The 27,182-nt window shown below is 42.1% G+C and overlaps 1 long non-coding RNA gene across 1 annotated transcript; it reads left to right on the forward strand.

Moving 5' to 3' along the window:
• Nucleotides 1-702: 702 nt before the first annotated feature.
• Nucleotides 703-4,843, forward strand: LOC134979844 (uncharacterized). Its single transcript, XR_010190297.1, has 3 exons — nt 703-999; nt 3,687-3,822; nt 4,783-4,843. It is a non-coding gene; the product is annotated as an uncharacterized LOC134979844 (long non-coding RNA).
• The last annotated feature ends 22,339 nt before the right edge of the window (nt 4,844-27,182 follow it).

The following is a 27,182-nucleotide window of genomic DNA, read 5'->3' on the forward strand; positions in this document are numbered from 1 at the left end:
TTTCGAACACTCCACAAATGTGCAGGTGGTTTGTGATGCAAATCTCAAAATAATGAGTGTTGTTGCTGGTTACCCTGGGGGCTGCCACGACTCCTTCATCCTCAGTCAGTCATCCCTCTTTGATAAGTTAAAGGACGGACAAATGTCAGATGGATGGTTGCTGGGTATGTAATTTGATATGTGTAGGCCTGCGTATACTTTGTCTAAATACAGGTGCAAATGTATTAACCTGTAGAAGGCATAAGGAAGTGAGAAACCAGTGATCTGTGCAAGGTGATAAAGGCACCAGCCAATCAGCTCCAATATGTAAATGAACATTTAGGAACAGATTGTCTGCTGCCTTTATTACCTTGCACATATCACTGGTTTTTCACTTCCTTATGCCTTCTACAGGTTATTACATCTGCCTCACAGTGTGTTACTTATGTGTTGCTGTATCTTAACATGAATCACGTTACTATATCTGTCTTTTAGGTGATGGAGGATATGGCTGTTTCTCTTGGCTTCTAACTCCATGATACGAGTGTGATATGAAAGGGTGAGAGTGGGTTTTTCTGACTGACTTCCATTTTGTGCCGCAGTAACTATGCCATATAATGACAAGAGAATAGCAAGGGTGTTTGTCTCATCAAGAGAATAGCAAGGGTGTTTGTCTCATGAAGCAAGATGTTCTAGAAGAAGGATACTTAGAATAGACAAGGACTCATGTTGTTATTTTCAGTTTGTTATAGACAAGGACTCATGTTGTTATTTTCAGTTTAGACAAGGACTCATGTTGTCATTTTCAGTTAGATAAGATGTTTCAGAACCCCCGGAATGTACCCATATATGGATAGATTGTGTTTTTAGTTTTGTATAAAGGACGGGGAATGTTAGGGGAATTTCGGAATCCACCTGAGACGCTAGCAGACGTGCTGCGTGTGAATACCGAATTTCCCCTTAAGACGATCGTCCTGAGATTCCCCGATCCAGAGTGCTCAAGTGATGCTACAATATTCGGTAAGATATTGATGTAGTTTCTTGATATTATACCTATATTTATGATTATGTATTAATACCTGACGAAAATACTATAAGAACTAATAAATTATTTACTATTGAGACATAAAAGTGTTGTTTGTTTTGCTGCATTAAAGTGTAAGCCTGTTCTGGGCAACAGTGAGCGCAGTATGTATTGAGCAATCTCACACACCCTAGTTCTTTACAGCAAGACATTTTTGGCGTAGTCGGCAGGATCTATGTTTTCTTATATCTCGGTGTAGGATACTTATAGTGTAAAACGCTTTTGTACAGTGGTGGGTCCTGGCCAGACTTGCCTCTGTGCAAAGTTTTGTCAATTGGCAGGTTGACAAGTTTTCGCCGATATATAACAACATAGCACGGTAAGGATGTTTCGTAGGGAAAAAAAAGGCTGGAGCGGAGCAAGTCACCGTCCCAGGGTGGACTGAAAGTCCCTACAATATTATAGCACAGGAGTTATTAACGTCAGGTTTAGCAGAATCATGGGATGGTAAACTCAAGAATGCAGAACCCCTCGATGTTGTATATGTAGTTGAGGGGGTCCCTGCCAAGGCAGGTGATGTAATGGCGCTGGGAAGACGGTGCTGGATACTAGTATCAGCATACCGTGCAGAACCCCTCGATGTTGTATATGTACTTGAGGGGGTCCCTGCCAAGGCAGGTGATGTAATGGCGCTGGGAAGACGGTGCTGGATACTAGTATCAGCATACCGTAAAATGCACCAAAGATATGAGCAGTTACAATCACGTTATTTAGATAAAGAACAAACAGTAATTGAACAACGAGGAAAGATAGGATTGTTACAGTGCAGTAATCAGATGTTATCAGAAAAAGCCCAGAAATATCAGATTGTTGCCGAGAAGGCTGCTGTCAAAGTAGCCCAGAACAAATATAAAAAAAAAAGGGAAGGGTAAACACCCGAAAAATACGAGCAATTATTGCTTCTGCCGATCTTCAATGGGATCCCGATACATGGGAGAATGGAATAGGGATAGAGCAGAGTCAAACACTAGAGGAGGGAGTGGAGAACAGGGATACAGACAAACCGGCTATGCAGATAATAGAGTATCCAGACGGGAAATGTTCCAATCTCTTTTGAAAGCAGGAATAGATAAAGAAACCATAGATGGGAAAGATACTCCCTATTTATGGAAATTGTATAAGCAAAACATTTTGTCAGGCAAGAAAATTGCTTTTGCAGGGATACCAGTGAGAAAAAGCGAAAATAATTTAGGGATCAAGAAAAAGCAATTAAGGGAGGAAAATTGCCTGACTGGGAGATGTTTGAAAAATTATATCCCTGGGAGGATATTGCCGCTAAAGTAGCAACATGTTTGAAGCCTACTGCTCCTCCCGAGGAACAGGAAGATTCAGAGGGTGATGCATAGGTAGCCAGCCAAGCCCCTGTATGGATTCGTCATGATGAGAGACCTTATGTCAAATTAGGAATCCATTGGTCACGGGGCAATGTACAAGAGGTCCCCGCGTTAATTGACACAGGGGCGGAGGCTACCCTAATATATGGAAATCCCAATAGATTTAAAGGACCCCGAATTAAAATTGCAGGGTTGGGGGGGTCGAGTAACTGAAGGGGTACAGGTGGAAATACCTCTAAAAATAGGAAATTTACCTATTAAGAAATACCGAGTACTAATAATACCCATTAGAGAATATATTATAGGCATTGATGTTTTAAAAGGACTGACCCTTTATTTAGATACAGGAAAATTTAGTTTTGGAGTCAGAAGTAATTGTATTCAGGCCAGACCTATTGTGGTGGGAAAAGTAAAAATGCCCCCAGTACATGTCCCACCTGCAACTAAATTAATTGCAATGAAACAATATCGTATACTGGGGGGCCATCAAGAAATAAGCGAAACCATTAAAGAATTAATGGATACAGGAGTGGTACGATATACCACTACTGCTTGGAATAATCCAATTGCTATTGGGCATTAGTGGATACTGAACAGTTAACAATAGGACACTCTGTATTGATGAGACCACGCATACCAATTATGCAATGGATAATGTCTAATCCAAAGTCAAATAGGATAGGGCATGCCCAAGAACAGAGTATTATAAAATGGAAATGGTATATTTCAGAAAGGGCAAAACAGGGAGAGGGAGGTGTGGCATCCTTACATGAAAAAATTGCAGATATTCCAGTAGATGGAGTGAGTACAGCTTCTCCTCAAGAACAGCTAGAAGAATCACCAGTACAAATGGGGTAAACCTTATTCTGAGTTAACCGACAAATCTCAATGTCACACATGGTTTACAGATGGATCTGCACGTTATGTTGCGGGAAGAAGAAAGTGGAGATCAGTTGCGTTTAATCCCCGCATGTCTAAGACATTAGAAATAGAAGGGGAAGGAAAGAGTAGCCAATATGCTGAATTATTTGCAGTATATTTGGCCCTTAGACAGGAAATTGGAGGTGAATGTAATATTTATACTGATTCATGGTCAGTAGCCAATGGATTAGCCACATGGATAATGAGCTGGAAGAAACATGATTGGAAAATTCATGGGAAAGAGTTATGGGGAAAGGAAGTCTGGGAGGACATTGAAGTTATCACTAAACAAACAAAAGTAACTGTATTCCATGTTGATGCACATGTACCATTAGACTCACTTGAACATTTGTTTAATTCACAAGCAGATGCACAAGCCGCCATTGCTAAGTCATCTCATGAGCCAGTGGCAGGAGAGACGAAGGAATTGGAATCATGGTTGCAGGGTACAGCCCTCTGGGCACACCAAAAGAGTGGACATCTGGGAGAAAAGGCAACTTACAGGTGGGCGCAAGAATTGGGTATTCCCCTATCATTGGAAATTGTGAAATCTGTGATTTTACAGTGTCCCTTGTGTCAAATCCTCCCAAAAGAGGGAAGTGCCCCATACTGTAATGGGCCATATTGGAAGAGGTAAGTTACCTGGACAAATCTGGCAGATGGACTTTATTGGACCCCTGCCAGAAAGTCGAGGGTGTAAATTTGCATGTACAGGATACATACTCAGGATTAATGGTAGCTTTCCCCTGTAAGACTGCTACACAATGGAGCACTATTAGGAACCGACCATTGACAGAATCCACAACTCCTCTGATGAGGATGCTGACCCCCAATTTATCAATCAAGGCAGCACATAAAGTAGAAAGCCTTATTTATTGGAAAATTCACGAAAAGGCGATAGAACCGTACAGAGCTACGCCCATGTCGGCAGGGTTGGACATGTATGCTATAAACCCTGATGTTATTGTTCCTTATGGGATTAAGGTTATACCTACTGGGATAGGTTGCAAAATGCCTTCTAATCATTATGGACAGTTGTCAACCCGTTCTAGTATGGCAAAGAACGGAATAATAGTGATAGGAGGAGTAATTGACCCAGACTATCAAGGAGAAATTAAAATAGTTGTGATGAATTTGAGCCCAGACCCCTGCGTAATCTGTGAAGGGGACCGAGTGGCACAATTGTTAATAATACCCATTTTGATAGAGCCTATCCAATTGGGAGAAGCTCCAACCGAACTTACTGTTCGAGGAGACAAAGGTTTTGGTTCATCTAACACTGTGAATGTAGGAGCAAAAATCTGGGTACAGAAGCCTCAAGGGCCGCCTGAACCGGCTGAGGTTATAGCTGTGGGAAAAGACAGAGTATTCTTAATAATGAAACCAGGACAAGAGAAATGGGAATATGTACCTCAAGGAAAATGTTATTTGCGAGAGTAACTTACACTGATTTTGTACCTATAGATTGTCGTGAGGCTCAGTCTTGGAATCCTTGGAATTGTATTATTGGTCGTCCCCTCTAGTCCCCTCTGGATTGAAGATAGAGAAACGAGAGTTGCATACTGTACGGTGGGGATGGAACAATGCCACCATACCAAGAACCCAAGATAATTTCACTTGTCAGGCCAATCAGCGCTGTACTAATATAGTAAATATAACAATTCCAGGAACGATGTGGGCTGGACCGCCTGATCCACAAAGAAACAGATAATGACCTACATTTGCCTTACATCAGTCAGAAGGCAATATCACAATTAATGCTGCAGTAACTATAAGTTGCTGCTCCAAACCTTATAGGTTCCGATTTCTCCCTAAAGAAGAGAAGAATAAAGAATATAAGAATTGTTCTAAACAAGGAGCAACCACATTTCGGTTAGCTGTAAAAGACGTTTTAATTTTGGTATGTCATAATGCTACTGAAATAAAAAATCGAACGTGGTGGGCACAAAATTTAATGATTATTGATATCAATGCATCACGAATCGATATTGGACATGTTAAAAGATTACCATCTACATGTGAAAATGTAGGTACACAAGCTCAAAAGACTGTGTTAGTCACACAAGTTGTTTTCCCTCCCAATAATACACAATGTATATCCCGGCAACGACGTGCCTGGTATGATACATTGTTGGGAGGATATGGGACTCTAACAGGAGTATTAAATGGAATAGATATTGAAACATTAGCCAATAGGATGCATAGCGCCGGTAGTAAATTAAATGACGGACTTACATTACAAGCAAAATGGATGCCTACTATTTTTGAGCCAGCCAAAATATCGGCTGGAATAGATACTTTAATGAACCAGCTAACTAATGCTAGTAATGATTTTGCTGTTGGATTTGATACCAACATTACTAAATTTATAAATTGGACCGTCTGTACACTACAGACTATGTATGAGCAACAACAAAAAGGCGTTATGCAAACTATGCTAATGACCGGAAATGAACAAGTATGGAGAACAATTTTTAATACAAGTGTGTCCAGGGACGCTTGGATACACTTGGAAGCTGCTAAAATGATTTGTAATGACACCGTATGCCAAGGTATTTTAACTATGTATAATGTAACCAAAGTTGTTCAAATGTGTAAATATATTGTAATGCCTCTGTTGTTAGGACCATCTGGTGGAGAATGGTACTGGTTCCCCACTATGAAAGGAGAATATATAGATGAGAATAATAGAACTCATGATTTGAGTATTTGTACACCCACTTTACAAGGCAAGATATGTAGAGTACAATCTGCAGTTTATGAACCTTGCTTATTAGAGAATGGAGTAAATTTATGTAAATGGATAGTTTTACCTTTGTCATATACAATGATGATGGAGGTAGCCCCACAGGAAGTATGTTTGGTAACTGATACACCAGCCATACCTGGAATGGTAGTTCCATTTTCCGGATGTATTAGTAATGTTAGTTCCTTAACCTGGGAAAATGAGACATTTATATTGTATGCTGACCGTGAAGAACATATTACAAAATATTGGAGTCCACAAAATTTAAGTATTCCCCAATGGGATTTGAAGTTAGATAAACTACATACAATTATGAAACAATCCAAAGTTATTAAAGTTCATATCAAATATCTAAATCAATCTATTGTAACTCATCAAGTGACAAAAACAATAATTGCTGATCAATTACAGAAAATTGGTTCTGATGTCCTGGATGCAACTTCTCATCATTGGTGGGACTTGTTTACTGGATATTCTCCGTCTGCATCCAATATGCTAAATTTTCTGATACATCCTGTTCTCATACTGTGTATAATAATAATAATTTTATCTATTTGGAACTGTGTGGTATTTTACCGCATATGTTGTAAACGACAAAAGGTTGTAATGGCAAGTTATGCGTTATAATTGGAATCAGTCAAGGGCCGTTTGTGATACGAGTGTGATATGAAAGGGTGAGAGTGGGGTTTTCTGACTGACTTCCATTTTGTGCCGCAGTAACTATGCCAAATAATGACAAGAGAATAGCAAGGGTGTTTGTCTCATCAAGAGAATAGCAAGGGTGTTTGTCTCATGAAGCAAGATGTTCTAGAAGAAGGATTCTTAGAATAGACAAGGACTCATGTTGTTATTTTCAGTTTGTTATAGACAAGGACTCATGTTGTTATTTTCAGTTTAGACAAGGACTCATGTTGTCATTTTCAGTTAGATAAGATGTTTCAGAACCCCCGGAATGTACCCATATATGGATAGATTGTGTTTTTAGTTTTGTATAAAGGACGGAGAATGTTAGGGGAATTTCGGAATCCACCTGAGACGCTAGCAGACGTGCTGCGTGTGAATACCGAATTTCCCCTTGAGATTCCCCGATCCAGAGTGCTCAAGTGATGCTACAATATTCGGTAAGATATTGATGTAGTTTCTTGATATTATACCTATATTTATGATTATGTATTAATACCTGACGAAAATACTATAAGAACTAATAAATTATTTACTATTGAGACATAAAAGTGTTGTTTGTTTTGCTGCATTAAAGTGTAAGCCTGTTCTGGGCAACAGTGAGCGCAGAATGTATTGAGCAATCTCACACACCCTTGTTGTTTACAGCAAGACACTCTATTGTCCCGACCTGATACCCCTGCTGAACACAATTACAATCATGCACATAAGTCCACGCGGAATGTGATAGAAAGATGTTTTGGTGTGCTGAAATCTAGGTTTCGGTGTCTGGATAAGTCTGGTGGCCTTTTGTTGTATAGTCCCTCCAAGGTGACTCAAATTGTGTTCTGTTGCTGCTTTCTTCATAACATGTGTTTTCAACAACATCTGCCACATGTTGAGGAGGAGGAGGAGGAGGAGGAGGAAGAAAGCAGCCAGCAAGCAGAGGAATTAGTGACATCTGGTGATACTTGGAGTACAGATGTAGGGAGGCAGGTTAGGCAAGAGATCATCAATCGCTATTTCTAAGGTAAGTTTGGTTTGCTTATTTCATTTGTTGTGTAATCATAAATAGATGTTTTGCCTTTTTTTTCCCAAAACCATTACTCAGAATGTGTCTGTCTCCTTGACACATACAAACATACCCTCGCTTTTTGATAAACAAATGTCGCATGTGTATTGTGTGTATTTTTTTACTCAAAACAACAGATTATGAGTGGCACGCATTAAGTCTGGATAAGTGATCGTAAACTTGCAGTGCTAATTTCTTACAAGCCCACATAATCCATTTAGTATTTCACTTTATCATTGTGTGTAACGTCCTAATGCACAGGTTCACAAACTCGGCCCTCAGGACCACACACAGTGCATGTTTTTCACGTAACCCAGTAGAAGCACAGGTGTATGAATTACTCAGACATATGTTAAAAGGTTCACAGGTGGAGCTAATTATGTCACTTGTGATTCTGTGAGGAGACCTGCAAAACATGCACTGTGTGGGTTCCTGAGGGCCGAGTTTGAGAACCTGTGTTCCCAAAAAACACTCCTCAACATATATGTTAGCCTTGAGGAATACATGTGTCCCTATGTGTGATGCACCATCATATTTAAGACACACAAACTTACTGTAATCGGGAATAATTTATTTCCTAATGTTTGATGCTGTAAACTTGATGATGTGTAAGTAAATACACAGTTTGCCACATATATACATTATTATACACATTCTTTGGTTTTTGTAGTAGAAGTACATATTTGTTTGTTTCAGCATCATGTGTAAAAACATTCTTACTATTTTTTAACACACACAAACATGTCCCAACAATACTGACATTCATTTTGTCAATGTTTTTAAAACAAAACTAAGCCAACATATTACAAGCTTTTTATGAAACTCAATTGTGTTCTTCTTGTAATGTTGTATAGAGAAGAAAGCTAAAATATGTATCAATAACATTGTAATTTGGATTGTCTGCAGGAAAAGAGAATGATTTGAATCTAGAAAGAGTAATGATTAGAAAAAAATCAAGTGGTCAGTTTACTTCCTGCTAAAGACATTCTGCCTGGCTGGCAATTATTGTGTCTGCAGGAAAAGAGAATGATTGGAATCTAGAAAGAGTAATGATTAGAAAAAAATCAAGTGGTTAGTTTACTTCCTGCTAACATGTATGTGTGGCTCCATCAACATTTCCCTCCTCCAATACAAAAAAAAATGGTAAAAAATAAATGTGCGTACAAATGTTATGTTGTTGTTTGTACCACTTATAATTAATGATGTTGTAAAAATTGTCAAGGAGCTAAGTGTTATATATTTTTTGCCAAAAATGCACTTACTAACTATTTTGAGTTAATTATCACAAATGTCTTGTCAAAGTCAGAAAAATATCTCTATGCACACTACCATATTTGCACCTCACACAGGTCCGTGCTGCGCATGCGTACGCTCTCCCGTACGTGCGCATACTCACAGTCGCGGGCACCCGCAGGCGCATGGTATGCGTATTTACGGTAGAGTTTATGTGGTTGTAGCATGCGACTCAATCGTAACATATTTTCAGTAATAATGTATTTTGTAGATCATGGTCCCTTTGATAGATTCTGAAAGTTTGGTTAATATAGAATGTTTATGAACAGAGGAATCCCTCTTTGTTTGATACGAAGGGTCAGACAGGAGTAATACAGTGGTGTTTAGTATCCATCGGAAGAATATTTAATTAGAAATATTCCGGTGTTGGTTTGAAGCAGATCAATCGCTCGTGCGAATAGTTATGGACATAAGAAGTTTGTGAACATTTACTTTATTTGCACTTTATTACCCATGCGGCGGGAAACCCAGTTTCCCTCCCACCTGAGCAGTTGGAAATAGTCACAGCCCACCTGTATGAATCAACCTATGACCTTTTGTTATAATGCAGAGCCGAATTCCTGTCTCCAATGAACAATGAGATTGTAGGGACCATTGAATTGTATTGTGTGTGGGGCATAAATAGCGGGCCGACCATATCCAACTTCACTCTCTTCAACGGTTCTCATTGCTGATAATCGGGAGCTGGATATCGAGGCGCATGCGATCGTTTCCCCTTGTGCGTAAGTTCTCTCCGTAATCATATTGTCTTACTGTGAGCCATTTCTCTCTCTCCCTCTCTTCTCTTTCTCTCGTATTTTCCCTTGATTAGACTTAATTGTATTGTATTGTATTTCCTATATAGTTATCTGGTTAGTTGGTTTATGTTATATTGTAGTGTATGCTTTGTACTGTGATTCTTTTTGCAAGTATAATAGTCATAATATATATAATAGGTTTCGGACCCTAAGCCCAGGTATCTGTGTATTCTTTTTAGTGTTAAGTATTCCCTGAGCGTCGGTGACGCTCAAGCAGCTTTGTAGTTAATCAGGTTACACAAGGTTGCACTTACACTTTGTCTCTACACTAAGGTTTGCTGTGTATTTCATTGCCAAAGGTATAGATATAAAGGTTTAACGTTGTGAGTGTCTGCATCGCTGGTGATCTCCTCGTGGTCCCGAGCGCCGCTACGCTATAGCGAATCATTACGATAGCCAACAGCCAATAGCGTGCCTGCCTGTGATCACTTGGCCGTGAGTGAACGTGACGCCTGAGCGTCTCGATCACGGCTAAGCGATCGATACGCAACTTGCGTACCCTTACGGTACTTCTTACGTAGATAGCGTACAGTGTTCTAAGACCTCATATTGGGTTATATATACGATAAATATTTAGCTTTATCAATTGGCGGCTCGTCCTGTCCTTCACATATCTGCACTAGGTAGATCAGCAGACATTATCCCTCAGCAAAGGGCGGGAGGTTGTCTCGTAGTGCTGACGGGATAAGCGTCTGCTTCGCTTAGATAAAAGAGTGCTGAAGGAATCCGGGAACCGGAGGTAAGAACAAAACGCTAGTGTCTTTTAAAACTGTTTATTTTTCTGTCTTGCGTACACACGCACGCACACATATATATATCTGCATTTCTTTTTCTTTTTTTCATTTTCGTATATCACTCTCCTGTCTGCCAGTTTTTATAGTTGATAGAAGTGCTAAAAGAGATTTGCCGTTATTTCATAGTTTAAGAGTAATATAGTTAAAAGATAGACAAACACACAGTTTTGCCTAGGAGATAAGGCGAAGTCAGTGTGGTGTGTGGTAGATGACCAGGGATCATCTACATTGATAAAAATATAAATTGTGTTACGGTGGATCTTTGCTTTGCGTACACGTGTCCCTAACAAAAGACTTGTGTACGCAATCCAAAGGCAGACGCACGCAGCGTACATTACGCAACGGAGCGTCCGGTTACGCCCACGTAGCTCAAGTCACGATAAGTTGATTTTTAACGCAACGCGATAAGTAACGCAAAACGGTAAATAGCGCCACAGGCGATAAATAACGCAAGTCTATTTTTGGAAATCTGAAATTTAAATTAACAGATCCTGCTTCTAATTGGTAACACAGCTGGGCTAAAGAAAAATTTCTGCGCAGAAATAGAAATAGAAGCAAAAGTGTACATGTGATGAGTGAGTGTTTTTGTATTACATAAGTTTATATAACTTAGAGGTTGAACCAAAAAAAGAAAAGTCGAGTACTCGTGAGGGACATACGTGTAAGTGACGTGCACGGTGGCTAGGGAGGCATCTCTGGTTAAATATACAATTTTGAGCATTAGAGTATAGCGGACCAGTATAGAACAAGACCAGGAGGTCAGACCAGGAGGTCGTACAGAACAAGACCAGGAGGTCATAGTAGACCAGCAGGTCCAGGTACAGTAAACAGGGAAGTCCGCTATACAGTTCAGAGGCACAACACCAAAGGAAGGGTTGGTGCAAGACCCATATAGGCCGTACAAGCTCTGGCTGAAGGAATTCGCAGTCGTAAGTTTCGATTCCATTGGTCTTTCCGTACAAAAGCTTAGTTGTTTGTGTACTGAACGACTGGACCGCACGTAATTGTGTACAGTAGTTAGTAATCTGACCTAGTACCATTAGAGTAAAGGGGTCACAAACGCTATTTGTACATTCTAACGTGATTTGTGTAATTTTTATTTTTTCAAGAAGGGAAGTTCGCTGGTCACTCAGGAACTATCTGACAACCTCACCTTTACTGGAAAAAGTAAGTGTTCTGCGGATAACCCTCGCATGTTCCAGTAAACAAAGGTTTTTATAGGTGCCCTGGGTCGAGTGCGCCAGCACCATATCGGTGTGATCAGGTCGCATTGGTCGGCGTGGGCGAGTGAGTGGGGTACTCGGTAAACCGCCACCGTCAGCCTATTGTGAACAATCTGGTTTTCTGTAAGGGTTCGCTGAAGACCTTGATATAGAGATCAGAGGTAGAGCAAGCAACGCCTGCAGAGTTATGGGGGCCAGTTGTTCAGGTAGGGGGCGATCAACCTCGGTTCGGGTTGATCCTGTAAACCGTCCAGTAGGATCGGCCAGGTACGTAATGTGTGAGAAATATGGAAGTCACACAGAGGTTTTATGTGATGAATGGGAGAGAATGACGGTACAAGACCGGGAGAAATTCCCAAGAATAGGTAGCTTCAGCCCAGAGGTGTTACAAAATTTAAGGAGGAGGATATGTCTCATAAAATCAACAAAGAGACGAATCCAGCATTATGATTATTTACAGTTGTGGCAACAGGAAGGTGAGATACAGAGAGGTTTGGCTCAGGTGGCGGGATCTGGCTCTAACAGAAAACTGATTGCCACGGCCCCGCCGCCACCATACATATCAGGAGAGAAGTTGATTGCGGAGAAGGACGCACTAAGGTGTAACGCACAATCACTTAGTAACTGTGTAAATGTTAATGATAATGTTAACCCATTAACCCATACAAGTATTAACCCGTGCAAGTTGTACCCTGTTTTGAACTTTCCTCAGGAGTGTGATCAAGAGGACGAATCGGCAACGATTTCAGCGCTCTCTCTAGCAGCCACCATAGCAGAGACCACAGTAGGCACAGCTCCACCCACGAGATTAGTAAAGGCCCCTAGCGGAGGGATAGGTGAGGTCGTATCAACTGGTAAGTACGGCACCATGCATTATGCTGAAACTATTTCACCACAGCCTGTAGAATCTACACAGAATGAGGTTGTTAGAATCACACCTGTTAGAGTAATAGCAGTGCCAAATGGGAAAACAGACGCATCAGGAGCCACTCCCATAAGGAACATTGCCATGTACAGCCCATTTTCCCGAATGGAATTAAGGACCATAGTGTCTGAATTCCCTGACCCTAGAAAAGATTTAGTTGCCAGCCAAAAATACATCACAGACTTAGGAAACACTTTAGAGCCCAATAATAAAGATTGGCAGATATTGCTAAGAGCTTGTTTACCCTCCAATGTCGACTCAGCTCAATTTTTAGCTGATTGTGGACTAGATCTGGATGTACCTCTTACAGATGTGTACAACAAAGATAACGTAAAAAGGATAAACTTACAGTTAAAGGAGCATTTCCCAGCAGTTGTTAAATGGAACAAAATATTTTCCATTAAACAAAAAGAGTCAGAAACAGCTGCAGAATATTTTCACCGGGCACTATTAGAAATGGCAAAGTACACTGGTATAGAGGACATTAGGACAAATCCAAACCATCAAGAAGTTGCAGTATCTGTACTAATGGATGGTTTGAAGGAAACATTAAAGGCAAGGGTACAGACCACGCAACCATGTTGGCGAGGTCTGTCAGTGTCCACTTTGAGAGAGACGCCTATTGATCACGACCGAAACATCCCCAGACACAGGGAGTCGCAGAGTGATAAGCTAATGTCGGTAAGTATACAGGCCTTGACCACAAAGCAGCCTGCGTATGTACCACCAAACCCTGTGGGTAAGTCAACTATGGTAACATGTTATTCTTGTCAAAGACAGGGACACTATGCACGAGATTGTAGAGTAAAGAATCCACGAAACTCATACCAAACCCCTAGACAACGACACGACACACGACATTGGGAGCAAGGTCCGCAGAAACGGAGTTATGAGCCACATACAGGGGAAACAAAAAGATATCCCCCAAACAGAGACTGGCATGCCTCTGGTAGTTCCCAACTATCTCCCTCACAAGTAGTTGCTGCCAGCGGGATTCAGGGAGGTCACCATACCCAATAGGGGTGTGGCCATACCTGTAATCTGCAGCCAGTAAAATTAATTGCCAATCTTGGAAGTGAACCCGAGATCGCAATTAATGTAGCTGGTAAAACTTTAAACTTTCTTGTAGACACAGGGGCGGCCAAGTCAGTGATAAATTCGACAGTGGGCATGAGAACCACTGGTAGGACAATTCCAGCCATGGGAGTAACAGAGGTAGTCCAGCACTACCCTGTTAGCAAACCAGCCGAGATTACAATAGGGCCTTTGCATACCAAGCATTCCTTTTTGCTGGCTGCATCGGCACCAACCAATCTCCTGGGAAGAGACTTACTGTGTAAAATGGGGTGTGTCATTTATTGTACTCCTGAAGGTGTATTCTTGGACATACCTGAGAATCACGCTCAAGAAGTGCGAGACATGTTAGACTCCCCGTCAAAATTAATGTCACATACCATTATGACAAATAGGAATCCATCCCAAGTAGAAGAGATGACATCTCAGATACCAGAGTCACTTTGGACAAAAGACGGACAGGACACTGGATTAATGGCAAACGTAGCTCCAGTAGTTGTACAAGTAAAAGATGGTAGGATAGCTCCAAAAATCCCACAGTACCCTCTGAAGCCAGAGGTGGAGTTAGGAGTTTACCCAGTAATAGAGTGCTTGCTACAACAGGGCATTCTGGTAAGAACGTCCAGCACTGCCAATAGTCCCATCTTCCCTGTTAAAAAGAGTGGGGGGAGGGGTTGCAGACTAGTGCAGGATCTAAGGGGGATTAACAAAATAGTTGAGAGTCAGTTCCCCGTAGTGCCAAATCCAGCTGTCATCCTAATGCAAATCCCTCCCACTGCCAAATTTTTCACTGTTATTGACCTCTGCTCCGCTTTCTTTTCGGTACCTCTGCACCCTGACAGCCAATATTTGTTTGCATTCACATACAGAGGAGTCCAATACACGTGGACTCGATTACCCCAAGGTTTCATAGATAGTCCAAGTATATTTTCCCAGGCTTTGCATGATTGTTTACAGTCTTTCCAACCAGACAGTGGATCAGTATTGATACAGTATGTGGACGATTTATTACTGTGTTCAGATTCACTGGAAGCATCTCTGAAGGATACGAAACAGCTCCTGTTTCATCTTTCAGACACCGGACACAAGGTGTCCAAAGACAAGTTGCAATTATGCCAAACTAAGGTAAAATATTTGGGACACTGTCTAACACAAGGACTGAGACACCTGACCGCTGATAGAATCCAAGCAATTAGAGACATGACTCTGCCACAAACCCAGCAACAGATCAGAACGTTTTTAGGAATGTGTGGGTATTGCCGTAATTGGATCCCAGGGTTTTCCATTTTAGCGTTACCTTTGCAGGAAATGGTCTCCTCAAACAAACCTGATAGGATTTCGCATACAGACGAGTCCGAAACAGCATTTGAGAGACTCAAACAGTGCCTAACGCAGGCACCAGCACTAGGTATGCCAGACTATGGGAAACCCTTTGAACTATACGGAACAGAAAATGCTGGTTGCGCGGCAGGAGTACTAACCCAAAAACACGGTGATGCCAGCAGGCCAGTTGCATACTACAGCGCTCAGCTAGACACGGTAGCGCGATCCCTCCCCACATGCTTGCGAAGCGTTGCTGCGATAGCATTGCTAGTGACAAAAAGCGAAGATGTCATGCTAGGCCACAACCTCACAATCCATACGCCACATGCAGTATCAGCCTTATTGAATTCTGCCCAAACCAGACACGTCTCATCAGCAAGATTTACAAGATGGGAATTGGCACTAATGGCCCCCGTAAACATCACCATAAGGAGATGCAGTGCATTAAATCCTGCAACATATCTCCCAGGTGTGCCTGGTCAGGCACAAAGGGTGGAAGGTGAGAGTGATGGGGAAGGAGGATTTAATACAAAGGAAGATACACATGATTGTATGGAATATTTGACCCAAAATTTTACCGCAAGGCCTGACATCAGTGACAACCCACTGGAAGATGCAGAACTCACGTTCTACACGGACGGTAGTTGTCATAGACAGTCAGACTCGGGAGACTTGTGTACTGGATACGCAGTCGTAGATGACCAAGACACCATAGAAGCGGAACCGCTAGGCCCACCTCACTCAGCCCAGGTTGCTGAACTGGTCGCCCTAACCAGAGCATGTGAATTGGCTAAGGGTAAGTCAGCCAATATCTACACCGATTCTAGATACGCATTCGGAGTAGTCCATGATTTCGGAGCCCTATGGCGTCTCAGAAATTTCATGACGGCAGCTGGTACACCGGTAGCGCATGCAGCTCACATAAAAAGGCTTCTAACAGCGATACAGGAACCCGACAGAGTGGCTGTTATCAAGTGTAAAGCACACACATATAGCCAAGACCCGGTATCACTTGGTAACAGCCGAGCAGACGAAGCTGCTAAGTTAGCAGCTGCTACCCCCATACAGACAGACACCACACAATTGATGGTATTTAATACCATTAACACACAGAAGTTGTGTGAAATGCAAAATTTGTGTTCCACACAGGAAAAGGCAGTCTGGAAGGCAAAGGGATGTGGCCAGGAGTCCTCAGGGCTCTGGACGGATGGACATGGTAAACCAGTGGCCCCCAGAGCATATCTTCCATGTCTGGCTGAAGCAGCTCACGGGCTGACTCATCTAGGCAAGGAGGGAATGTGCAAATTGGTAAGAGCCTATTGGTGCGCCCCAGGATTCTCCTCTCATGCAGGTAAAAGAGCAATGTCATGCCTTACCTGTTTGAGAAAGAATATTGGAAAGGCAATACCTACAGAACCATCCCATATCCCACCTGCCGGCGGCCCTTTCCAGGTAATACAAATTGATTTTATACAATTACCCCCTTGTCGGAATTTGAAATATGTACTTGTTTGTATAGATGTTTTCTCGAATTGGGTCGAAGCATTTCCTGCAGCTACAAATACCGCTATGTTTACAGCTAAGAAAATTGTGCAGGAATTTGTATGTAGATATGGTATCCCTAGAATAATTGAAAGTGATAGGGGTACCCATTTTACAGGTGATGTCTTTCAAGGAATGTGTAAGTTGATGGGAATTGATAGCAAGCTGCACACTCCGTACCGTCCACAGGCGAGTGCGAAGGTCGAAAGAGTGAACAGCACTATTAAAAATAAATTGAGTAAAGTGATGGCAGAGACAGGATTGACATGGCCAGAAGCTTTACCCATTGTACTGTACAGTATCAGAACCACTCCCAGGTCCCCTCTTAATCTGTCCCCCTTTGAAATCTTATTTGGTCGACAACCGCATGTCATGATTAACCCTCAGGATGATTTGAAATGTAACAATGAAGTAACTGTAAAGTACTTGATTAACATGAGTAAACAGTTAAGGAATCAAAATGATAATCTAAAGTTGGTGATTCCTGATCTACCTGATAGTAATTGTCATGACATTGAACCTGGGGATTATGTAATGATACGGAATTTTCTACGCTCAGGTTACCTTATTGACAGATGGGAAGGACCATACCAGGTCTTATTGACTAGCACTACAGCATTGAAAGTTGCTGAGAGAGAGACTTGGGTCCATTCATCCCACTGCAAGAAGGTTGCTGATCCAGAGAAGTCCCGTGATAAGGAACAGACGGTAGAGGTTGTATCACTGGAGTGTCTGTTCCAGGAGGACTGAGGCGGCACCTGAGCCTTGAAGACCGAAAGCTGTTGTCAACTCCCCACTCCCTTTTATTGTTTTCTCCACTTCCCATCCCCTCTCCCTCAAATTTATTTTTCCTCCTTCTCATTCTTCTCCGTTTCCTCCTATAAGATGGACTTGCCCCAAGAGACTGTGATCCGGATTCTCCTGTTGACCATGATGTTGACCAGAACAGTCTGTTCCGGCGAGAGTACCATGGAGGTCGATAGAGGTTCTGGAATGGGTTCTGATGATAAAGATGGAGGCGTAGTTTTCCAAGATCAACCTAACCAACAAGCAAAGGCGAGTATCAGAAAACGATCCGATAGCATTGATCATAGAAGAAATTGTGACGGATTGTTAGCTGAAGAAAACTGTATCTGTAGGCTCTGTAACAATGTCATTGAGGATGGGTGCATAAAGAAATGCCAATCCAGTTTTAATATCCATATGGACCGGCATCCATTGAGTGATTATCACTCCTTAGTGGGTAATGTATTAAACAAAACAGATTGTTGGGTATGCTCTCAAGTACCTCAAGGTCATAGCAAATCAGGGCTAGTGCCATTTCCTTTAACGATAGGGGAGGTACTTGAGTTAAATGGTGGGAGACCGGTGGACAGGAGGTTTAATATCTCCAGCCCTCCTAGTTTGAAGCTCCACCAATACCACGTGGATAGGTCCCTATTATGTTTTAACATCTCCAATCCTAGAAAGCCGGGAAATTGGGAAGTGTCATGGAGTAACCACACCATGACCTTTTCACATAGAGCAGATAGAATGCCTACAGATACAGAGCTTGTACGCCACATAGCCAGTAGAGGAAAATCTTTCCGGTATAGATACACCTTAGGAAATAGGATTACTAGAGTTGGAGAAGTATCACCAGGATACTGTGCACATATCGTACAACCTGATACGTGCATTAAGCAGATGGAAGAATTAGGGTTAGGAGATTTCACCTGGAAGGTGTGTAATATGGTTATGTCCTTCTCCGTCCCATATGTTCTCCCCGATGATGCATATTTCATATGCGGGAGAAAGGCGTACAAGTGGCTTGCCCCAAACTCTGAAGGATTGTGTTATATTGGAAAAGTATTGCCTGAAGTAATGACTGTAACACATGACAAAATGAAAGACATACACCGTGGTGCCCAAGCTCCTTATACTCACACCCATTACGAGCACATTGTTAAAAGGCACCTGATAGAGAAGACAGAGCATCCGGCCTCTGATCTGATAAGCGAATCCACCGGGATTCAATTCTTAATCGCGTTAGATTTCACCCGCACCGCTAGAGGAGTGCTAAATTATAAATACATATCGGCGCTCGCAAATTTGTTAGATAATATCACTGAAATGTATGATGACACGTTTAGATATACGGGAAGGGAACTTCAAGCTTATAAAACAGAACTGGTGCAGCATAGAATGGTTCTTAATTACCTCACAGCAGTGACAGGCGGATATTGTGTTACATTAGCAACACAGTACGGCGTGAAGTGTTGCACGTATATCACGAATAGCACCGAGGATCCGGTCGAGGTCATAGACCAAAAGATGGACGATATTCTCCAATTGAAGTGGGAATTTCGCCGAAAACAAAATCTCACTCTTGCTGCTGTAGGTAATGAGCTGACTGGTTGGGTGTCATGGTTGAACCCGCGAAATTGGTTCTCCGGTTTGGGAGACTGGGCTCAAGGAGTCATAATGGATGTTGGGAAGTTTCTACTATGTATCTTAGGTGTCGTTATATCGATTGGATTGATATTTAGATGCGGGCAGGCTTTAATGAGGTGCAAACAAAGTACCAGAGTGATGAGTTTGAGGAGTGAGGAAACCGTAATTAACCTGGATTTGATTTATGACCCAATGATAGAAACAATGATGTGATGAAAATGCGATTTCTACGGTCCGTTTCTTTCACCTGTTTTTCTGCTTTTCTCCAAGATAAAAAGACCCCCTTGGACGAGGAAGTCGACGAGACGCTATACAGACAACAGATAGACCAAAGAAGAAGTTTTGACCACTTGAGATATGGACACTTGATGAACTTTGCCATGGATCCCCAGTTTCCCTAGAATTCTTAAACTTACGCTAGCCCAACATTTTTTTGTAAATCTAATGGCATTGACAAAGCTTATTGCTCACGCCTAATGAGCAAAACAGCGCAAAGAAGACGACTTTCAACTGATACCGAACAAAACTTCAACCGACAGATGTACATTAACCTGACATAGAATACCACCGCATTTACCGTAATTATGTCTTTTCTTCATTTCTACAACCCTCAGGTAATGACACACATAGTATAGGGAATACAGGCACAGATATCAGCAATCACATATTCCCCCATTCAGGTATCATCAACTAAAATGTGCTCCCCATTTTGTTCAAAATCCGAAAAGAGCTCGGTAAAGTTTGACAGCCCATCCACAGCCCCGTACCACGGGATAAGAAGGAATTCAAATGTATACTTCGCAATACCTCGAAGCTTGATTTACAACACGTACGGCACGATGATACATGACCCCCCAAACACGGATTCATACACACATGCTTCTGCTATCTCACTAGGTCATACCCTCTTCACACCTACTCCTCTCTCCTCCCTTACCCAGCCATGGAAATGAATTAACCCCTAACATATATTTTTCTCCTTTTGAAATGTTTTCAGGAAGTGGCAGTTATTATTGACTGCCAAAGGGTGGACTGTCAAAGTCAGAAAAATATCTCTATGCACACTACCATATTTGCACCTCACACAGGTCCGTGCTGCGCATGCGTACGCTCTCCCGTACGTGCGCATACTCACAGTCGCGGGCACCCGCAGGCGCATGGTATGCGTATTTACGGTAGAGTTTATGTGGTTGTAGCATGCGACTCAATCGTAACATATTTTCAGTAATAATGTATTTTGTAGATCATGGTCCCTTTGATAGATTCTGAAAGTTTGGTTAATATACAATGTTTATGAACAGAGGAATCCCTCTTTGTTTGATACGAAGGGTCAGACAGGAGTAATACAGTGGTGTTTAGTATCCATCGGAAGAATATTTAATTAGAAATATTCCGGTGTTGGTTTGAAGCAGATCAATCGCTCGTGCGAATAGTTATGGACATAAGAAGTTTGTGAACATTTACTTTATTTGCACTTTATTACCCATGCGGCGGGAAACCCAGTTTCCCTCCCACCTGAGCAGTTGGAAATAGTCACAGCCCACCTGTATGAATCAACCTATGACCTTTTGTTATAATGCAGAGCCGAATTCCTGTGTCCAATGAACAATGAGATTGTAGGGACCATTGAATTGTATTGTGTGTGGGGCATAAATAGCGGGCCGACCATATCCAACTTCACTCTCTTCAACGGTTCTCATTGCTGATAATCGGGAGCTGGATATCGAGGCGCATGCGATCGTTTCCCCTTGTGCGTAAGTTCTCTCCGTAATCATATTGTCTTACTGTGAGCCATTTCTCTCTCTCCCTCTCTTCTCTTTCTCTCGTATTTTCCCTTGATTAGACTTAATTGTATTGTATTGTATTTCCTATATAGTTATCTGGTTAGTTGGTTTATGTTATATTGTAGTGTATGCTTTGTACTGTGATTCTTTTTGCAAGTATAATAGTCATAATATATATAATAGGTTTCGGACCCTAAGCCCAGGTATCTGTGTATTCTTTTTAGTGTTAAGTATTCCCTGAGCGTCGGTGACGCTCAAGCAGCTTTGTAGTTAATAAGGTTACACAAGGTTGCACTTACACTTTGTCTCTACACTAAGGTTTGCTGTGTATTTCATTGCCAAAGGTATAGATATAAAGGTTTAACGTTGTGAGCGTCTGCATCGCTGGTGATCTCCTCGTGGTCCCGAGCGCCGCTACGCTATAGCGAATCATTACGATAGCCAACAGCCAATAGCGTGCCTGCCTGTGATCACTTGGCCGTGAGTGAACGTGACGCCTGAGCGTCTCGATCACGGCTAAGCGATCGATACGCAACTTGCGTACCCTTACGGTACTTCTTACGTAGATAGCGTACAGTGTTCTAAGACCTCATATTGGGTTATATATACGATAAATATTTAGCTTTATCAGTCTAACTTGTATTTTTTTCACGTTTTTTTTGGTGGCTGCTTGTCCTGCCCTTTGCCTTTAGCACTGTCATGTTGTCGTGCTCTGGTGGAGCGTCTTGGTGGTGATGAGACTGGCATGATATTTGGAGTAGTCGTACCAGAACTGCTGCTTGTTTGCTGTTGGTGCATGCATCTGAGTGTTTCATTCAGGTTAGTGAGGGTGGCATTGAGTTCACGTGTAGCAGCATTTTGATTGTCTACTATTCGGAATAAACTTTCATTAATCTTTTGATTGTTTTGAAAAATGCTCATATAACTTTGCTGTTGTCTGTGCTGTTCTTCCATTATGCGCTGTAAGTTGCCCATGACCTGTGTAATGTCTGTACGCATGAGTTCCATGGTATTGCCTATTCTGGTTGTTTGTTCATTTTGTCTACTCAGATTTCTTGATATTCTTCTGAGGTGAAATGGTAGGCTTGCAAACATGTGTGTCTGCTTACTCAGGCAATCTTCATTAGTGGCCTGCTGTCTAGCCCAAATGGACCAAAACACCTGATCAGGGCCTTGTGTTCCTGGTGTTGTTAGGCTGTGTTGTGGTGGTGGTGTGCTTTGCTGTGGTGGTGTACTCACAGGTGCTGGGGGGCTCATTCCTTGCCTTAATGGCTGCATTTCTAAGATGTTTGTCTCCTCCATGTCACTGTGTTGCTGGTGTTGCGGAGGGATGCTGTTCCCAGGACTAGAAGCTGAAATGTTAAATAAATCTCCGTTAGCTATCCATATGTTTGAGAAATGTAAACAAATCACTACACATAGAACACATAGTTTAAATACATACATATGCCTGTTTGTGGCAAATGTGTCTGGTTACTTAATTGTGGAAGCAAACACTTTCGTTTTATTGTAGCTCATACATACTCCACCATAAAAACACATTGGAATACATAATGTGTTACCTTATAGCTTTGTTCAAACAAACATAGTAATGTTTTTATATGTATTTTGCAATGTTACCTCAAACACACATGTGAAATTTGGAAAAACAACCTTACCTTTTTCAATTAAAACAACATGCTTTTTTGTTGCAGCATCTTACACACAATGTCATACTGTATGGCTCAAGTGGACATACATATCTTTACTGGATGTGGACAAGGCCATTTAGCTTGGATTCCATTTCAGCTTTTACTTACTGCGGTAAGTATTTAAGTTTTTGATGTGTTTTGACTTAATGCGGTTATGAAATATTTTGATTACGTTCTGAAATTTTTCACATTTTTTTTCAGTTTGATACTCACAATCAAGATGAGGGGAGTGTGGATGACGTCTTGGAGGTGTGTCCAAAATTTGGAGTGGGGGGACAGAACATACGGACGATAATCTTCGTGGCGGGGTAGCTTGCTGTGTTTGGGCCGGCACATACGACCTTGATTTCTTTTCGGCCACAGGTTTTTTGTGGTGATGTCTTACAGAAGTGCCACTTCTGCTGCTCCATTCTTCTTTTGATGGACCTTTTAATGAAAGTGCAATTTTGTTATGGCCATTCCTTTACAAGCATACCCTATACTACAATGGACACTTTATCTGCTTCCGCAGCATCATCATCATCAGATGTGATAGGAGTTACTGGGCGACGAGTAGTACTGCTTTTTTCTAACACTGTATAAAATAAAAAATAAAATACATTTCATGCTATTGTGTATACATCCACCCATTATGCTTATAAACATTTATTCTTTTAGAAATGCTTGGTTTTTATTTATAAAAAACATAAGGGCTGGAAATACAAAAAGAAAAAACAAAAAACATTGACCAATACACACATGCACTATGGCAACATCAACACAGGAAAACATGTACAGGACACTGACATAGGCCACAAGTTAAAGAAAAAAACAAAACACACACATCTTCATTTTGTATTGAAAGGATAAATATTACAGATGCAATATATAAATTGCTCTGTGATGTGGCACTCCAAAGACACATTACCACTATATGAGCCAAAACAAAATGTAGCAATTTTTTAAACAAATACACTGCAGTGTGGTGTCACGGTACAAATACAAGCAAAAAAATTAACAAAGAAATAGTGTTATTTTAAATAAATAATTAACATTATCTAATAATGACATTACACATGTAAGTGGTTTCCAAACCACATTCCAGTACTCCAGCCTCTAACATGACAACCACTGTTTTTTAAACATTGCACATGGATCACTTAAATATAAAACATAGTCACAATTTTAAAATAAAAAACGCCCAAATGGAAAACATTATTGCAGGACAATTCAGAGACACACCAAGTCCAAAATACACATGCAAAATATCTGTCAGAAAAACACATGACATACAATAAAGTAAGATGTTACATTGGCTTTTGTATAAAACATTAACCAAAACAATGTATTTGCTGACACACACTTGAAGATGGGAGTAATATGCAACGTCACATGACACACATTTAAAAAAAAAAAAAAATCATAGAATGTAAATGCAAATACACATGCTCACCATTCTTCCTGGGCCCATCTGTATCCCAGACATGGGTTGCAGAGACAACTTCTGGAGGTATTACACTCCGCATGGGCTCCTCATACTCCAGATATCTTGCAATATAGGGCTGCCCACCACTGGTTTTTCGAGCCGACTTGGCCTCCTTGGCCATTTTGGACTTGACACGTCGCTTTATGTCATAGTACCGTTTGCGGAACGTGTCCTCCGTCCACTTGACCACCCCCTCACTATTGACAGCAGCAACAACTTTCGCCCACAACACCGTCTTCCTCCGTGTTGGCACCTTGGCGGACTCAGGGCCAAATAGCTGCCTCTGATACTTCATCAGCTCATGCACCAATGCCACATTTTCAGCAAAACTAAACTTTACATTCCGCCCAGTCTTAGTAGTGGTGTGTGGCTGCGGAGCACTCTGACTGTCACTATAACTTGAGGCTGCTGCAGCAACCTCACCCACCTCCTCCACCTCACTAACCTCACTAACACTCACCTCCTCCCCCTCACTCACACCCTCCACCTCACCCATCTCTGAGTCACACATAATTGTGTGTCTAAACAGTTAACACAGGAAAAAAAAAAGACAAACAACACACTCCTCCACTACCACTACACAACTCACACACACACACACACACACACACACACACACACACACACACACACATACACACACACACACACACACACACACACACACACACACACACACTGACAAGGGACTATAAAGAAAAATAACTTGGACTAAAAATGAGACAAAACCACAAAATACAAGACAACAAGAATGACAAGATGATTTTCAAACTCAATACCACACTCAGAAATCGCTACCAACACTCCTCACCAAACCACAAATTCACCTACCTCCACAGCACAACCTCCCTCCTCCTCACCACTAACTAAACCCACGAGGTGCGGACGGTTTGGGGCGTATTTATATGGTTGCGCACAGACACTCCTACCATCTGAAACACAACCAATCACGAACGGGGATGAAAATCGAAACTGAAAGTGAAAATGCGGCCGCGGGAAAAAAAAAAAACCCTGCCGCGTTTAACTTAGGAAAAAACCAGCAAATCCAACAAAAACACGTCCGCAAACGACAATGACGGCCGTAAATGTGCCAAAAAAAAAACGACTGCCATCGACATCGGAAAACACGACAACCATAAAGTCGACTGCTTCGTAACTTTGCGTATATGGGCCCTCATTCCGAGTTGTTCGCTCGGTATTTTTCATCGCATCGCAGTGAAAATCCGCTTAGTACGCATGCGCAATGTTCGCACTGCGACTGCGCCAAGTAACTTTACTATGAAGAAAGTATTTTTACTCACGGCTTTTTCTTCGCTCCGGCGATCGTAATGTGATTGACAGGAAATGGGTGTTAGTGGGCGGAAACACGGCGTTTCAGGGGCGTGTGGCTGAAAACGCTACCGTTTCCGGAAAAAAACGCAGGAGTGGCCGGAGAAACGGTGGGAGTGCCTGGGCGAACGCTGGGTGTGTTTGTGACATCAACCAGGAACGACAAGCACTGAACTGATCGCACAGGCAGAGTAAGTCTGGAGCTACTCTGAAACTGCTAAGTAGTTAGTAATCGCAATATTGCGAATACATCGTTCGCAATTTTAAGAAGCTAAGATTCACTCCCAGTAGGCGGCGGCTTAGCGTGTGTAACTCTGCTAAATTCGCCTTGCGACCGATCAACTCGGAATGAGGGCCATGGATTCAAAAAGTTGCATGAAAATGCACCCGATACAAAACGAGTTTAAACACTACACAAACCGACTCAACCACGAATATTAGTAAATATTGCCCCAGGTGTCAAGCCGTGTGTTGCCTCTGTCAATCTGTAATAAGTAGGTGTAAAGACGTTAACCACCTAGGAACATCCTCCCTTATACGTCACCTGCAGCGCATTCATCAGAAGTCAGTGTCAAGTTGTGAAACTTTGGGTAAGAGCGTAAGCAGTCCACTGACACCTAAATCCCTTCTTCCTCTTGTACCCAAACTCCTGCAAGCCACACCACCAACTCCCTCAAAGTCAACTTCCTCCTCAGTCAGGAATATCAGTAGTCCTGCAGGCCATGTCACTGGCAAGACTGAAGAGTCCTCTCCTAACCGGGATTCCTCCGTAGGATCCTTGAGTGGTACGCCTACTGCTGCTGTTGCTGCCGCTGCTGTTGTTGCTGCTGGGAGTCGATCGTCATCCCAGAGGGGAAGTCAGATGACCACTTGTACTACTTCAACTAAGCAATTGACTGTCCAACAGTCCTTAGTGAGGAAGATGAAATATGACAGCTGTTATCCTTTTGCAAAGTGGAAAACTGAGGCCTTGACAGCTATGTTGTTGTTAGACGTGCGTCCGGTATCCGCCATTAGTTCAGTTGGACTTAGAGAATTGTTTGAGGTAGTGTGTCCCTGGTACCAAATCCCATCTAGGTTCCACTTCACTAGGCAAGCGAAACCGAGAATGTACAGAGACATCAGAAAAAGTGTCCTCAGTGTCCTAAAAAATGCAGTTGTACCCACTGTCCACTTAACCACAGCCATGTGGACAAGTGGAACAGGGAAGATTAAGGACTATATGACTGTGACAGCCCACTGGGTAGATGTATTGCCTCCCACAGCAACAACAACAGCAGCGTCACCAGTAGCATCATCTCGCAAATGCCAACTCGTTCCTAGGCAGGCTACGCTATGTATCACTGCTTTCCGTAAGAGGCACACCACTGACAATCTATTACGGAAACTGAGGAACATCATCGCACAATGGCTTACCCCAATTAGAGTATCCTGGGGATTTGTGAAATCGGACAACGACATCAATATTGTGCATGCATTATATCTGTGCAAATTCCAGCACATCCCATGTTTTGCACACACAATTCATTTGGTGGTGCAGATTATTTTGAAAAATGACAGGGGTGTGCAGGAGATGCTGTCGGTGGCCTGAAAAATTGCGGGCCACTTTCGGCATTCAGCCACTGCATGCCGAAGACTGGAGTGCCATGAAACACTCCTGAACCTGCCCTGCCATCACCTGAAGCAAGAGATGGTAACAAGGTGGAATTCAAC

This window comes from Pseudophryne corroboree, chromosome 1 (genome assembly GCF_028390025.1).
Source record: "Pseudophryne corroboree isolate aPseCor3 chromosome 1, aPseCor3.hap2, whole genome shotgun sequence".
Taxonomy (NCBI): domain Eukaryota; kingdom Metazoa; phylum Chordata; class Amphibia; order Anura; family Myobatrachidae; genus Pseudophryne; species Pseudophryne corroboree.